This window comes from Schistocerca gregaria, chromosome 5 (assembly GCF_023897955.1).
Source record: "Schistocerca gregaria isolate iqSchGreg1 chromosome 5, iqSchGreg1.2, whole genome shotgun sequence".
NCBI classification, from domain to species: Eukaryota; Metazoa; Arthropoda; class Insecta; order Orthoptera; family Acrididae; genus Schistocerca; species Schistocerca gregaria.
In genome coordinates this window covers 450818945-450832513 of record NC_064924.1, presented here as the reverse complement: position 1 = coordinate 450832513, position 13569 = coordinate 450818945, and the positions used below count along the sequence as shown (strand labels likewise).

Genomic DNA, 13569 nt, shown 5'->3' with positions numbered 1-13569 from the left:
CTCTGCCGCGCCCCTATGGACTTCTCTAACTCCAATAGATGCCTGCGGTTGTCGGCGGCTTCTGTTTGGGAAACTCGTAATATTTTATTCTCTCTTCCCAGGTGACTATTATGCTTCGCATATCTGCCAGGTCTGATTTTATGTTTTATGAAGCACCTTCTCCAAGATCTCGTCTACATAAAATAAAAGCAAGATAATTGGAAGTTAAAGGAATCTAACATTTACGCAATAACTCTCTGTGGGCGCACGGGGCTCTATTTGTGATAGGGAAACGTAAGAGGACACTTGGTGCAGAGTGATGTAGAAATTAGCAAGGAGACAATATGATTTAAAGTCCCGTAGATGAAGAGTGCCAAAGAACTTGTACTGCTAAACGTAGAGGAGAGAGAGCGGATAAATGCCTCTAAGAGGGGAACGAACTGTCTGGATGCGATGCTAGAAAAAATGGATGTCGATTCTGAAGAAAAAGAGACCAGAGTTTGACAGACTTTTCAAAACAAGGCATAAAGTGAGATAACTTTCCGTCGAAGTTATTGCAATAATCTAGGCAAGTGCCAAGCTAAGGGTTATTCAAGTGTTCGTGTAGACTATAAGACTGGAGACATACCATTAAACTTCTGGAAAATGTAATCCAGAAATCATGAATATATTGACAAGCAATCCGCTTAACAGCTAATGTTTGCAAGTTTCTGGAAAGAGTAATGTACAGAAGAATGGAAAAGAAAATAAGATCTGTTAGGATCAGTATCGCTTTGGGAAATGTAAACGTATGGAGGAGGCATTTCCGATGTTTAACTTGGTAATGGAAATAAGGCTTTCATCGGATTTTGTCACCTTGAAAAAGCTGTTGACAACGTAAATTCTCGTGTTAGTAGTTATAAGGAAAGAGGTGTCACTTACAACACGTCCAAGAACCAAGAAGAAAAGTAAAAACAGCAGACCTAGAACAAAGTCGTCGGCTTCAGATCAAGGTGAGACAGGGGCGCATCCTTTCCCCGAAGCAGTTGAATCTGTGCATCGAAGGAATAATCACGGAAATACAAGAAAGATTCTGGGGTGGGCAGAAATTTCTTAAAATATGCAGATTAAAGAAATGATCAGTTCGTAAACTATGGGAACACAGAAAAAGAAGAGAAGTGTACGAGATCTAGAGTTACAGAAGTATACTGAAAATAAAATGGTCTGACAAGATGTGACGGGGTACTCCACAGAATAGGCGAGGAAATTAAAATGAAGAAGAGACAGGAAGACAGGACGTGTGTATAGACGTCAGAAACTGTTACTATGATATATCAATAAAAGTTGTATAAAATATCAAGGGTTATCCACGTTTAGCCTAAAACTGATCAAACAGAAAATAAAAAAAATCAGTGTGGAATATTGTTAAAAGAGAGACAAGGAAAGAAGGCGTAGAAGATGGCGTTATTTGTGTCAAAGAGAACAGGAGCATTGCGAAAAGGAATCATCCATAGGAGATATTTTGTAATAATTATTGTCTAAAAACAACTGGTAAAACTTGTGCAAATAGTTCAGAAAAGAAAGTAGAAAAGTACTCTAAAGAAGACGTATAGATGATATTTAGTGAATTAAAAGTTATTTAAAATTATGAAAACCACAACAGCTGTGTCAAAATGAGTTTTTAAACACGACCAGTTTCATGACATTATGTTCATGTTTTCAGGTAACAAACTGTTGAGTTTTCAGTACATTATGTCCATAAAATATTTATGTAACTGTCGTGGACAAATACAACAGCGCAACCTGCTGGCTTCTCTAGTATCTGAATTTACGTTCACATAATCTTTTTCACAGTTTGCATATTTTTTTTCTCCAACTCCTGTACCTCTTTGGGCAGCTATCAATATGAACTAAAGTCCGCCTAAGTTTGAGAGTAACATACACTCCTGGAAATTGAAATAAGAACACCGTGAATTCATTGTCCCAGGAAAGGAAAACTTTATTGACACATTCCTGGGGTCAGATACATCACATGATCACACTGACAGAACCACAGGCACATAGACACAGACAACAGAGCATGCACAATGTCGGCACTAGTACAGTGTATATCCACCTTTCGCAGCAATGCAGGCTGCTATTCTCCCATGGAGACGATCGTAGAGATGCTGGATGTAGTCCTGTGGAACGGCTTGCCATGCCATTTCCACCTGGCGCCTCAGTTGGATCAGCGTTCGTGTTGGACGTGCAGACCGCGTGAGACGACGCTTCATCCAGTCCCAAACATGCTCAATGGGGGACAGATCCGGAGATCTTGCTGGCCAGGGTAGTTGACTTACACCTTCTAGAGCACGTTGGGTGGCATGGGATACATGCGGACGTGCATTGTCCTGCTGGAACAGCAAGTTCCCTTGCCGGTCTAGGAATGGTAGAACGATGGGTTCGATGACGGTTTGGATGTACCGTGCACTATTCAGTGTCCCCTCGACGATCACCAGAGGTGTACGGCCAGTGTAGGAGATCGCTCCCCACACCATGATGCCGGGTGTTGGCCCTGTGTGCCTCGGTCGTATGCAATCCTGATTGTGGCACTCACCTGCACGGCGACAAACACGCATACGACTATCATTGGCACCAAGGCAGAAGCGACTCTCATCGCTGAAGACGACACGTCTCCTTTCGTCCCACCATTCACGCCTGTCGCGACACCACTGGAGGCGGGCTGCACGATGTTGGGGCGTGAGCGGAAGACGGCCTAACGGTGTGCGGGACCGTAGCCCAGCTTCATGGAGACGGTTGCGAATGGTCCTCGCCGATACCCCAGAAGCAACAGTGTCTTTAATTTGCTGGGAAGTGGCGGTGCGGTCCCCTACGGCACTGCGTAGGATCCTACGGTCTTGGCGTGCATCCGTGCGTCGCTGCGGTCCGGTCCCAGGTCGACGGGCACGTGCACCTTCCGCCGACCACTGGCGACAACATCGATGTACTGTGGAGACCTCACGCCCCACGTGTTGAGCAATTCGGCGGTACGTCCACCCGGCCTCCCGCATGCCCACTATACGCCCTCGCTCAAAGTCCGTCAGCTGCACATACGATTCACGTCCACGCTGTCGCGGCATGCTACCAGTGCTAAAGACTGCGATGGAGCTCCGTATGCCACGGCAAACTGGCTGACACTGTCGGCGGCGGTGCACAAATGCTGCGCAGCTAGCGCCATTCGACGGCCAACACCGCGGTTCCCGGTGTGTCCGCTGTGCCGTGCGTGTGATCATTGCTTGTACAGCCCTCTCGCAGTGTCCGGAGCAAGTATGGTGGGTCTGACACACCAGTGTCAATGTGTTCTTTTTTCCATTTCCAGGAGTGTATATACTGACAACATTTTTTTTTATTTCGTCATCAGTCTAATGACTGGTTTGATGCGGCCCGCCACGAATTCCTTTCCTGTGCTAACCTCTTCTTCTCAGAGTAGCACTTGCAACCTACGTCCTCAATTATTTGCTTGACGTATTCCAATATCTGCTTCCTCTACAGTTTTTGCCCTCTACAGTCCCCTCTAGTACCATGGAAGTCATTCCGTCATTTCTTAGCAGATGTCCTACCATCCTGTCCCTTCTGCTTATCAGTGTTTTCCACATATTCCTTTCCTCTCCGATTCTGCGTACAACCTCCTCATTCCTTACCTTCTGTTCCGGTTTTCCCACAGTACATGTTTCACTACCATACAATGCTGTACTCCAAACGTAATTCCTCAGAAATTTCTTCCTCAAGTTAAGGCCGGTATTTGATATTAGCAGACTTCTCTTGGCCAGAAATGCCTTTTTTACCATAGCGAGTATGCTTTTGATGTCTTTCTTGCTCCGTCCGTCATTGGTTATTTTACTGCCTAGGTAGCAGAATTCCTTAACTTCATTGAATTCGTGACCATCAATCCTGATGTTAAGTTTCTCGCTGTTCCCATTTCTACTACTTCTCATTACCTTCGTCTTTCTCCGATTTGTCTCAAACCATACTGTGTACTCATTAGACTGTTCATTCCGTTCAGCAGATCATTTAATTCTTCTTCACTTTCACTCAGGATAGCAATGTCATCAGCGAATCGTATCACTGTTATCCTTTCACCTTGTATTTTAATTCCACTCCTGAACCTTTCTTTTATTTCCATCATTGCTTCCTCGATGTACAGATTGAAGAGTAGGGGCGAAAGGCTACAGCCTTGTCTTACACCCTTCTGAATGCGAGCACTTCGTTCTTGATCGTCCACTCTTATTATTCCCTCTTGGTTGTTGAACATATTGTATATGACCCGTCTCTCCCTATAGCTTACCCCTACTTTTTCAGTATCTCGAACAGCTTGCACCATTTTATATTATCGAACGCTTTTTCCAGGTTGACAAATCCTATGAACGTGTCTTCATTTCTCTCTCCTCTGCATTTAACAGTGGAATTCCCGTTGCACTCTTAATGTTACCACCGTTGCTTTTAAGGTCACGAAAGGTTGTTTTGACTTTCCTGTATGCTGAGTCTGTCCTCTCGACAATCATATCTTTTTCGATGTCTTCACATTTTTCCTGCAGCTATTTCGTCTTAGCTTCCGTGCACTTCCTATTTATTTCATTCCTCAGCGACTTGTATTTCTGTATTCCTGATTTTCCCGGAACATATTTGTACTTCCTCCTTTCATCAATCAGCTGAAGTATTTCTTCTGTTACCCATGCTTTCTTCGCAGCTAGCTTCTTTGTACCTATGTTTTCCTTCCCAACTTCTGTGATGGTCCTTTTTAGAGATGTCCATACCTCTTCAACTGTACTACCTACTGCTCTATTCATTATTGCTGTATCTATAGCGTTAGAGATCTTCAAACGTATCTCGTCATTCCTTAGAACTTCCGTATCACACTTCTTTGAGTATTGATTCTTCCTGACTAATGTCTTGAACTTCAGCCTACTCTTCGTCACTACTATATTGTGATCTGAGTCTATATCTGCTCCTGGGTACGCCTTACAATCCAGTGTCTGATTTCGGAATCTCTGCCTGATCATGATGTAATCTAATTGAAATCTTCCCGTATCTCCCGGCCTTTTGCAAGTATACCTCCACGTGTTGTGATTCTTGAACAGGGTATTCGCTATCACTAGCTGAAACTTGTTACAGAACTCAATTAGTCTTTCTCCTCTTTCATTCCTTGCCCCAAGCCCATATTCTCCTGTAACCTTTTCTTCTACTCCTTCCCCTACAACTGCATTCCAGTCGCCCATGACTACTAGATTTTCGTCCCCCTTTACATACTGCATTACCCTTTCAATATCCTCATACACTTTCTCTATATGTTCATCTTCAGCTTGCGACGTCGGCATGTATACCTGAACTATCGTTGTCAGTGTTGGTCTGCTGTCGATTCTGATTAGAACAACCCGGTCACTGAACTGTTCACAGTAACACATCCTCTGCCCTACCTTCCCATTCATGCCGAATCCTACACCTGTTATACCATTTTCTGCTGCTGTTGATATTACCCGATACTCATCTCACTTCAATTCACTGACCCCTACTGTATCTACACTCCTGGAAATGGAAAATAGAATACATTGACACCGGTGTGTCAGACCCACCATACTTGCTCCGGACACTGCGAGAGGGCTGTACAAGCAATGATCACACGCATGGCACAGCGGACACACCAGGAACCGCGGTGTTGGCCGTCGAATGGCGCTAGCTGCGCAGCATTTGTGCACCACCGCCGTCAGTGTCAGCCAGTTTGCCGTGGCATACGGAGCTCCATCGCAGTCTTTAACACTGGTAGCATGCCGCGACAGCGTGAACGTGAACCGTATGTGCAGTTGACGGACTTTGAGCGAGGGCGTATAGTGGGCATGCGGGAGGCTGGGCGAACGTACCGCCGAATTGCTCAACACGTGGGGCGTGAGGTCTCCACAGTACATCGATGTTGTCGCCAGTGGTCGGCGGAAGGTGCACGTGCCCGTCGACCTGGGACCGGACCGCAGCGACGCACGGATGCAAGCCAAGACCGTAGGATCCTACGCAGTGCCGTAGGGGACCGCACCGCCACTTCCGCGCAAATTAAGGACCCTGTTGCTGCTGGGGTATCGGCGAGGACCATTCGCAACCCTCTCCATGAAGCTGGGCTAAGGTCCCGCACACCGTTAGACCGTCTTCCGCTCACGCCCCAACATCGTGCAGCCCGCCTCCAGTGGTGTTGCGACAGGCTTTAATGGAGGGACGAATGGAGACGTGTCGTCTTCAGCGATGAGAGTCACTTCTGCCTTGGTGCCAATGATGGTCGTATGCGTGTTTGGCGCCGTGCAGGTGAGCGCCACAATCAGGACTGCATACGACCGAGGCACACAGGGCCAACACCCGGGATCATGGTGTGGGGAGCGATCTCCTACACTGGCCGTACACCTCTGGTGATCGTCGAGGGGACACTGAATAGTGCACGGTACATCCAAACCGTCATCGAACCCATCGTTCTACCATTCCTAGACTGGCAAGGGAACTTGCTGTTCCAACAGGACAATGCACGTCCGCATGTATCCCGTGTCACCCAACGTGCTCTAGAAGGTGTCAGTCAACTACCCTGGCCAGGAAGATCTCCGGATCTGTCCCCAATTGAGCATGTTTGGGACTGGATGTAGCGTCGTCTCACGCGGTCTGCACGTCCAGCACGAACGCTGGTCCAACTGAGGCGCCAGTTGGAAATGGCATGGCAAGCCGTTCCACAGGACTACATCCAGCATCTCTACGATCGTCTCCATGGGAGAATAGCAGCCTGCATTGCTGCGAAAGGTGGATATACACTGTACTAGTGCCGATATTGTGCATGCTCTGTTCCTGTGTCTATGTGCCTGTGGTTCTGTCAGTGTGATCATCTGATGTATCTGACCCCAGGAATGTGTCAATAAAGTTTCCCCTTCCTGGGATAATGAATTCACGGTGTTCTTATTTCAATTTCCAGGAGTGTAGATTGAGCCTTTGCATTTCCTTTTTCCGATTTTCTAGTTTCCCTACCACGTTCAAGCTTCTGACATTGACAACTACAACACTGCAAAGAAAAATGATGTGAATTTCCCGTTAATGTTTAACAAGGCAAAGTAAGATGTCAAATATACAGCTGTAAAACGCTTTGGCAATCTATGCACGAAAATAAAACTGATGTCGGATAGTAAAAGAGTTTTTGTTGATCAAAGAGTTTTCTCCCTTCCACACAAAAGATTGATTCGTGGGTAGGGATAGTTAATCAGTGAAAGAAACGTAAATAGCCAGCATGCAGCCATAAAAATATTATTTTTATTTAGTTGTAAATACAGTGTCAATGATGAGATACGGAACAGAATTGGGAAGAAGTGTAATTTATGACATAACTTGACTAGAAGAGCGGATCGGTTTGTACGACACTTTCTGATTCATCAAGGGATCACCAATTTAGTATTGGAGGGAAGTGCGGAGGGTCAAAATCGTAGAGGGAGACCAAGGCATAAATACACTAAACAGATTCAGAAGGATGTAAGCTGCAGTAGTTACTCGGAGACGAAAAGGCTTGCACAGGATTGAGTAGCATGGAGAGTTGCATGAAACCAGTCTCTGGACTGAAGACCACAACAACAACAACAACATCTACAATGAGGTGACAAGAGTCATGGGGTAGCTTCTAATATCGTGTCGTGCCTCCTTTCGCACAGCGTAGTGCAGGAACTCGACGTGGCATGCACTCAGCAACTCGTTGGAAGAGCGCTGCGCAATTACTGAGCCATTCTGCCTCTGAGCCATTCGAAACTGTGAAGGCGTTGCTGGTCAAGGATTTTGTGCACGAACAGACCTCTCGATTATGTCCCATAAATGATCGATTGGATTCGTATCTGGAGCTCTGTGTGGTCAAATCATCCGCTCGAATATTCCATTATGTTCTTCAAACTATTTCCTACCAATTGTGGCCTGGTGATATAGTGCATTGTCGTCCATAAAAATTCCATTGTTGTTTATGAATATGAAGTATATGAATAGCTGCAGATGGTCTCCCAGTATCCCAAGATAACCATATCTAGTCAATTATCGTGCAGTTCGACCAGAGGACCCAGTCAATTCATTACAGAGTCCCCACCAGCTTGAACAGTGCCTTGTTGACATCTTGAGTCTATGGCTTCATGATGGCTGCGCCACACTCAAACCCTGCCATCAGCTCTGATCAGCCGAAATCGGGGCTCATCTGGCCAGTACATGGTTGTCCAACGATCGAGTATTCAACCGATATGGTCTCGATCTCAGGAGAGGCTCTGCAGGAGAAGTCGTGCTTTCAGCAAAGGCATTCGCCTCGATCACCAGGTGCCACAGTCCATAAACGCCAAATTTTCCCGCACGGTCCTAACGGATACGTTCGTCCTAGTCTCACATTGATTTCTTCGGTCATTTCACGCAGTGCTGCCTGTCCGTTAGCACTGACTGCTCAAACGCCACTGCTCTCAGTCGTTAAGTGAAGTTTGCCAGTCAATGCGCTGTTCGTTGTGAGAGGTAATGCCCGAAATGTGGTAACCTCGACGCATTCTTAGCACTGCGATCTCGGAATATTTACTTTACCAACGAGTTCCGAGATGGATAGTCCAAAGCGCCTTGCTCAAGAACCCATTCTGAGTTCAAAGTCTGTTAAATCCCGTCGGGCAGGCGTAATCAAATCGGAAACCTTTTCACATGAATCACCTGAGTACAAATGACAGGCCCACTTCCCTTTTATACGTTATGTACGCAATACTACCGCCATCTGTATATGTGCACATCACTATCGCATGACTTTCGTCACTTCAGTGTAAGTGTTCTATGTTCTGTCGACATCTTCCATATCATAACGATTACCATGCATTTTACCTAGAGGACAAGTAACTACCTATAAACAGTATAACTATCAATAACTCTAACTTTAGGTGACATCTTGATGCTCATCAGTACTAATAGGGACAAAAATACAGTTTAAAAATGTTATCTTTTATTGATTAAACTAATAACTATTTCCTGCAATGGTTGCCATATCTCCTAACAACAGTTTTATTCTCTGGTATTCAACATTGTAGTAATAAAACTGTTTTATTATCGACATCATCCTCAGGCGTTGGTCATTGCGACATATGTGTTGTACGTTTATGACATTAATACTGTTATCCTTGCGAGACAAACCATGAGCGACGTACTTACGCATTATCTGCCCCGTCGCTGGTACCTGACAAGTTATGGGTCTCAAATGCGTGGTCGTTTTTAAAGGCTGTTTGACTGCGTTTAAGTGGCCACTGGACATCCACACTTTTGTAGTATCAACCAATAAATTGTTGTACTGACGTCACCAGCGAAATAACTATAGGCGGGGTTTTAAAAGGTAAATAATTTTCACTCCGTATACGGTTTGTTTTAAGTAAATAAAGCTTATTAATTATTTCTACTCCGTACCAAGTGTCGCACTGTTTTGCCTATTTATTTATTTATACGTGTCAGAAGCCTGTACTATGTATAAAATAATGTACAATATTTACATATCGTGTGTATATCTTTACAAGACAATTATTTACACCTTTACCACCCGGAAGTTAGCGACCTCTATTGCATTTGGCGCCGGCCGGAGTGGCCGAGCGGTTCTGGGCGCTACAGTCTGGAACCGCGCGACCGCTACGGTCGCAGGTTCGAACCTGCTTCGGGCATGGATGTGTGTGATGTGCTTAGGTTACTTAGGTTTCAGTTGTTCTAAGTTCTAGGGGACTGATGACCTCAGAAGTTAAGTCTCATAGTGCTCAAAGCCATTTGAACCATTTGCATTTGGCGTTGCATGCAGCAGGTCTTATGTTGTGCATGTTGCTGGACACTGGGTACACTGGAGAAGGTAGATCGTCTGCATTGCTCCACAATCACAGAGTGGCGGCTCCTGTAGGAAACGCCATTTAGTCAAATTGCTCTAACATTTCGTAACACCCGAGTGTAGTCTCTTGAGGGATATCCATGTAGTCCAGTTCTCTGAGTAGCCGGGTGGTGGTCTTTTGCTTGGGAAGGGAGTGAAACAGGGTTGTAGCCTGTCCACGATGTTATTCAATCTGTATATTGAGCAAGCAGTAAAGGAAACAAAAGAAAAATTCGGAGTAGGTATTAAAATCCATGGAGAAGAAATAAAAACTTTGAGGTTCGCCGATGACATTGTAATTCTGTCAGAGACAGCAAACGACTTGGAAGAGCAGTTGAATGGAATGGACAGTGTCTTAAGAGGAATATATAAGATGGACATCAACAAAAGCAAAACGAGGATAATGCAATGTAGTCGAATTAAGTCGGGTGATGCTGAGGGAATTAGATTAGGAAATGAGACACTTAAAGTAGTAAAGGAGTTTTCCTATTTGGGAAGCAAAATAACTGATGATGGTCGAAGTAGAGAGGATATAAAATGTAGACTGGCAATGGCAATGAAAGCGTTTCTGAAGAAGAGAAATTTGTTAACATCGAGTGTAGATTTGTCAGGAAGTCTTTTCTGAAAGTATTTGTATGGAGTGTAGCCATGTATGAAATTGAAACATGGACGATAAATAGTTTGGACAAGAAGAGAATAGAAGCTTTCGAAATGTGGTGCTACAGAAGAATGCTGAAGATTAGATGGGTAGATCGCTGGCGTGGCGTGACTTCTGACAGAGGGAGGGGTAGGTTGTCTACCGGGCAGGGAGTTGACCGTGGGACTCAGAGCGGAGCCACGACTATTCAAGGTGCTGGTCAGGCGCAGGTAGCAGTTTGGCCCCAAGTCTAGAGCGAGCTCATGTGTGCGTGGTCCCTGCTTACACGGCAATTATGGTGCTGACCTGAGCAGGCTTAAGGCGCTGTGGCCTGCTACTTACGGATATTGGTTATACTGTGCCGATATGTTCCTTGGATGCCAAACACGTAGAGTTAGACTATGTCTATCATGTATATATAGTTTGCTGTGCCAAGCAGGAACACAAACTAAATACATACTGTAATCCGGTGTTTGCTAAAATCAGCATTACGTACCCACAAATAGGGCGTCGTTAGACTGTGTTGATAGCGGATGATGTGAGGCGGCTGCCTACAGTGGTTTATGTTTTCTGTATAGGGTACAGGTCTTGAACTGATTGCATTCTATCAGTTGGAAAGCCGGCTAACTAGATGTTTTAAGTACTGATGCACTGGTCGTGTGCAACGTTATTTGCTTATGTTACTGATAGAAGAAAGCATGGTCGTTTCCTATTCGTAATGCTGAAATGTTTTCAGGTTTGGTTCCTGTGATATTTCTTTTGTCTTGAATGTATGGATGAGGTTTGAATGTCAAGTCGAACGTCTATAGCAGTACGGTAAACATCCAACATTCCTTCGGCGGGAAGCTGCAGTTCTTAACTGCTGCAGTATTTATGGTAAGAATTCGACTTTTTAGGCAATATATTTATGTTCCCTTGCACCAGATGATTTTCTTGTGTTGTTGTTTCAGTTATGATGCTAAATTCATTTAAATTTTATCTAATCTTAATCGGGATTTCATTAATTGTTGCTGTTGTTAATATTTTGTCTTGGAAGCCCTCTTCTTATGACTACGGTGGTTGTATCCGGCTTTGATCAGTCAAATTTGTATCTGTGGACGCTTTATGTTCATGATATTAATAAATCTATAACTAAATAAATAAATGTCGTGTGACTAGGTCCTCCCGTCGAGTAGACCGTTCGCCTGGTGCAAATCTCTCGATTTGACGCCACTTCGGCGACTTGCCCGTCGATGGGGATGAAATGATGATGATTAGGACAACGCAACACCCAGTCACTGAGCGGAGAAAATCTCCGACCCAGCCGGGAATCGAATATGGGCCATTAGGATTGACATTCTGTCGCATTCACTACTCAGCTACTGGGGGCGGACAATGTATAAATTGTGCCCTGGTAAATCAACCTTTCACTCATCAACCCGTCGTTTGCTTTAATAATAAATATATGTCTGGATGATGCTAAATGTTGTTACTTTTACATAAAGAAAAGTATTATCATCTTAACAACCTTCAAATCGTGAGTTACGCCCTTAATTTTTATTTATGAGTTAGTTAAGTTACTCATGGCACTTTTGTTGTCTATCCTAGAATTCAAATTAATAATAAAATTAATTAATTTAATAAGACTGAACCTTATTGCTGGTGTACCCATGCATTATAACAATAAAGTAAGAACAGTGTATAAGTGAGGGAGTATGAATGAGACCAGTGGCGTATTCAAGTTTACAAAATAGTGACATGTTTTATTAATGCATTTGTAACTACAACTAGGTGATAAATGCTACACAAAGAGTCTTTATTTCTTTCACTGGTGCCATTTCCTGCACTCGCGCAGGGTCGGCATTGTTATGAACGAATTTGGCAAGGTTAGGATGAAGGGGTGGGTGGATTCCCTTCCTGCCGCCACCCCGTACCCCCGAGATGGAATTGGCGTACCCGAGCTGCCTGCATCTAGTGTAATTCATGGAATAGTGCGAACTTGTTCAGATGTCGGCGATTCGTGTAACTGAGGCGGAACGTAGGGACGAGCCCGGTATTCATCTAGCGGGATGTGGAAAACCACCTAAAAACCACATACAGGCTGGCCGGCACACCATCTCTCGTCGTTAATCCGCAGGGCGGATTCGATCTGGGGCCAGCGCGCATACCCGAGTCTATGAAGCAGCGCGTTAGCGCTTTCGTCTATCCTGGGGAGTTAAATGTTACACAAAGATAACAAATACAAATCACAAAAGGAATGATGTTTGATTGGCAAAGCACACTTTGGTGTGGAAGCTACACAAACTATCCCCTGAATGAATCCCTTTTACAACGAAATCCGTCATTATTTACATGAATCCACTGTGTAGCCCAACTCTGCTCAAATGAAACCAACTATGACCAAGTATACTACAAACTATGGTTCACCTGAGAACGGAGAGCTGTAAATATCATTTAACAACGCTACGCCAGAGCAGCAGTATTTTATCGTATCACCTTCATTTAGGCGGTAGGCCTAGTACAAAATGGCGCGCTGTAGGCGAGGAGAGCTGCACTGTGGAAGCGGTAGTGTTCTGACCCGTCCAGGAAAATTTCCAAACCATGCGGTCTTGCGTTCTGATTATCAGAACGCGGAAAACTTACCGGTGAGAGCCCAGTACATTCCAGTGTGCCGTGCACCTGTTCGTAGGTCTGGCCAAACCCATTAGACTCACAGCACGACGGAGTGTACTGGAATTGTCAAACGTCAGACGGCCGACACAGGACGAATAAGTTCACCATCTTGACACACGACACACCAGAGACGATATGCAGTTTCACTGTCCATTCTCTACTAGGGAAAAACCTGAAGTTCTCCACAAGGGTAGGGTCAGAAGACAAAAAAGGCAAAGAATCACAACCACTTTCCATCAAGTCTGAGTATGGGAGCTGAATCAGCAAAAACGAAACCTCCCAACACCGGATCGTGACCTAAAATGTGAACGTAAACTGACTAACAATGTTGTTAAAGTATGAGAGTGGCGTGTCATCTCTCTATTCCATCCTTTTGCCCAAAAGGTCCACATGCATATACCAAATGGCAGTAGGTTGTGCTCGATTGATTGAG

General features: G+C 44.8%; 1 protein-coding gene across 1 annotated transcript in view; it reads right to left on the bottom strand.

The window, feature by feature from the left end:
* LOC126273380 (pro-resilin-like) overlaps positions 1 to 13569 on the bottom strand; it is a 367374-nt gene that overhangs the window by 239279 nt on the left and 114526 nt on the right. The window lies entirely within an intron of this gene.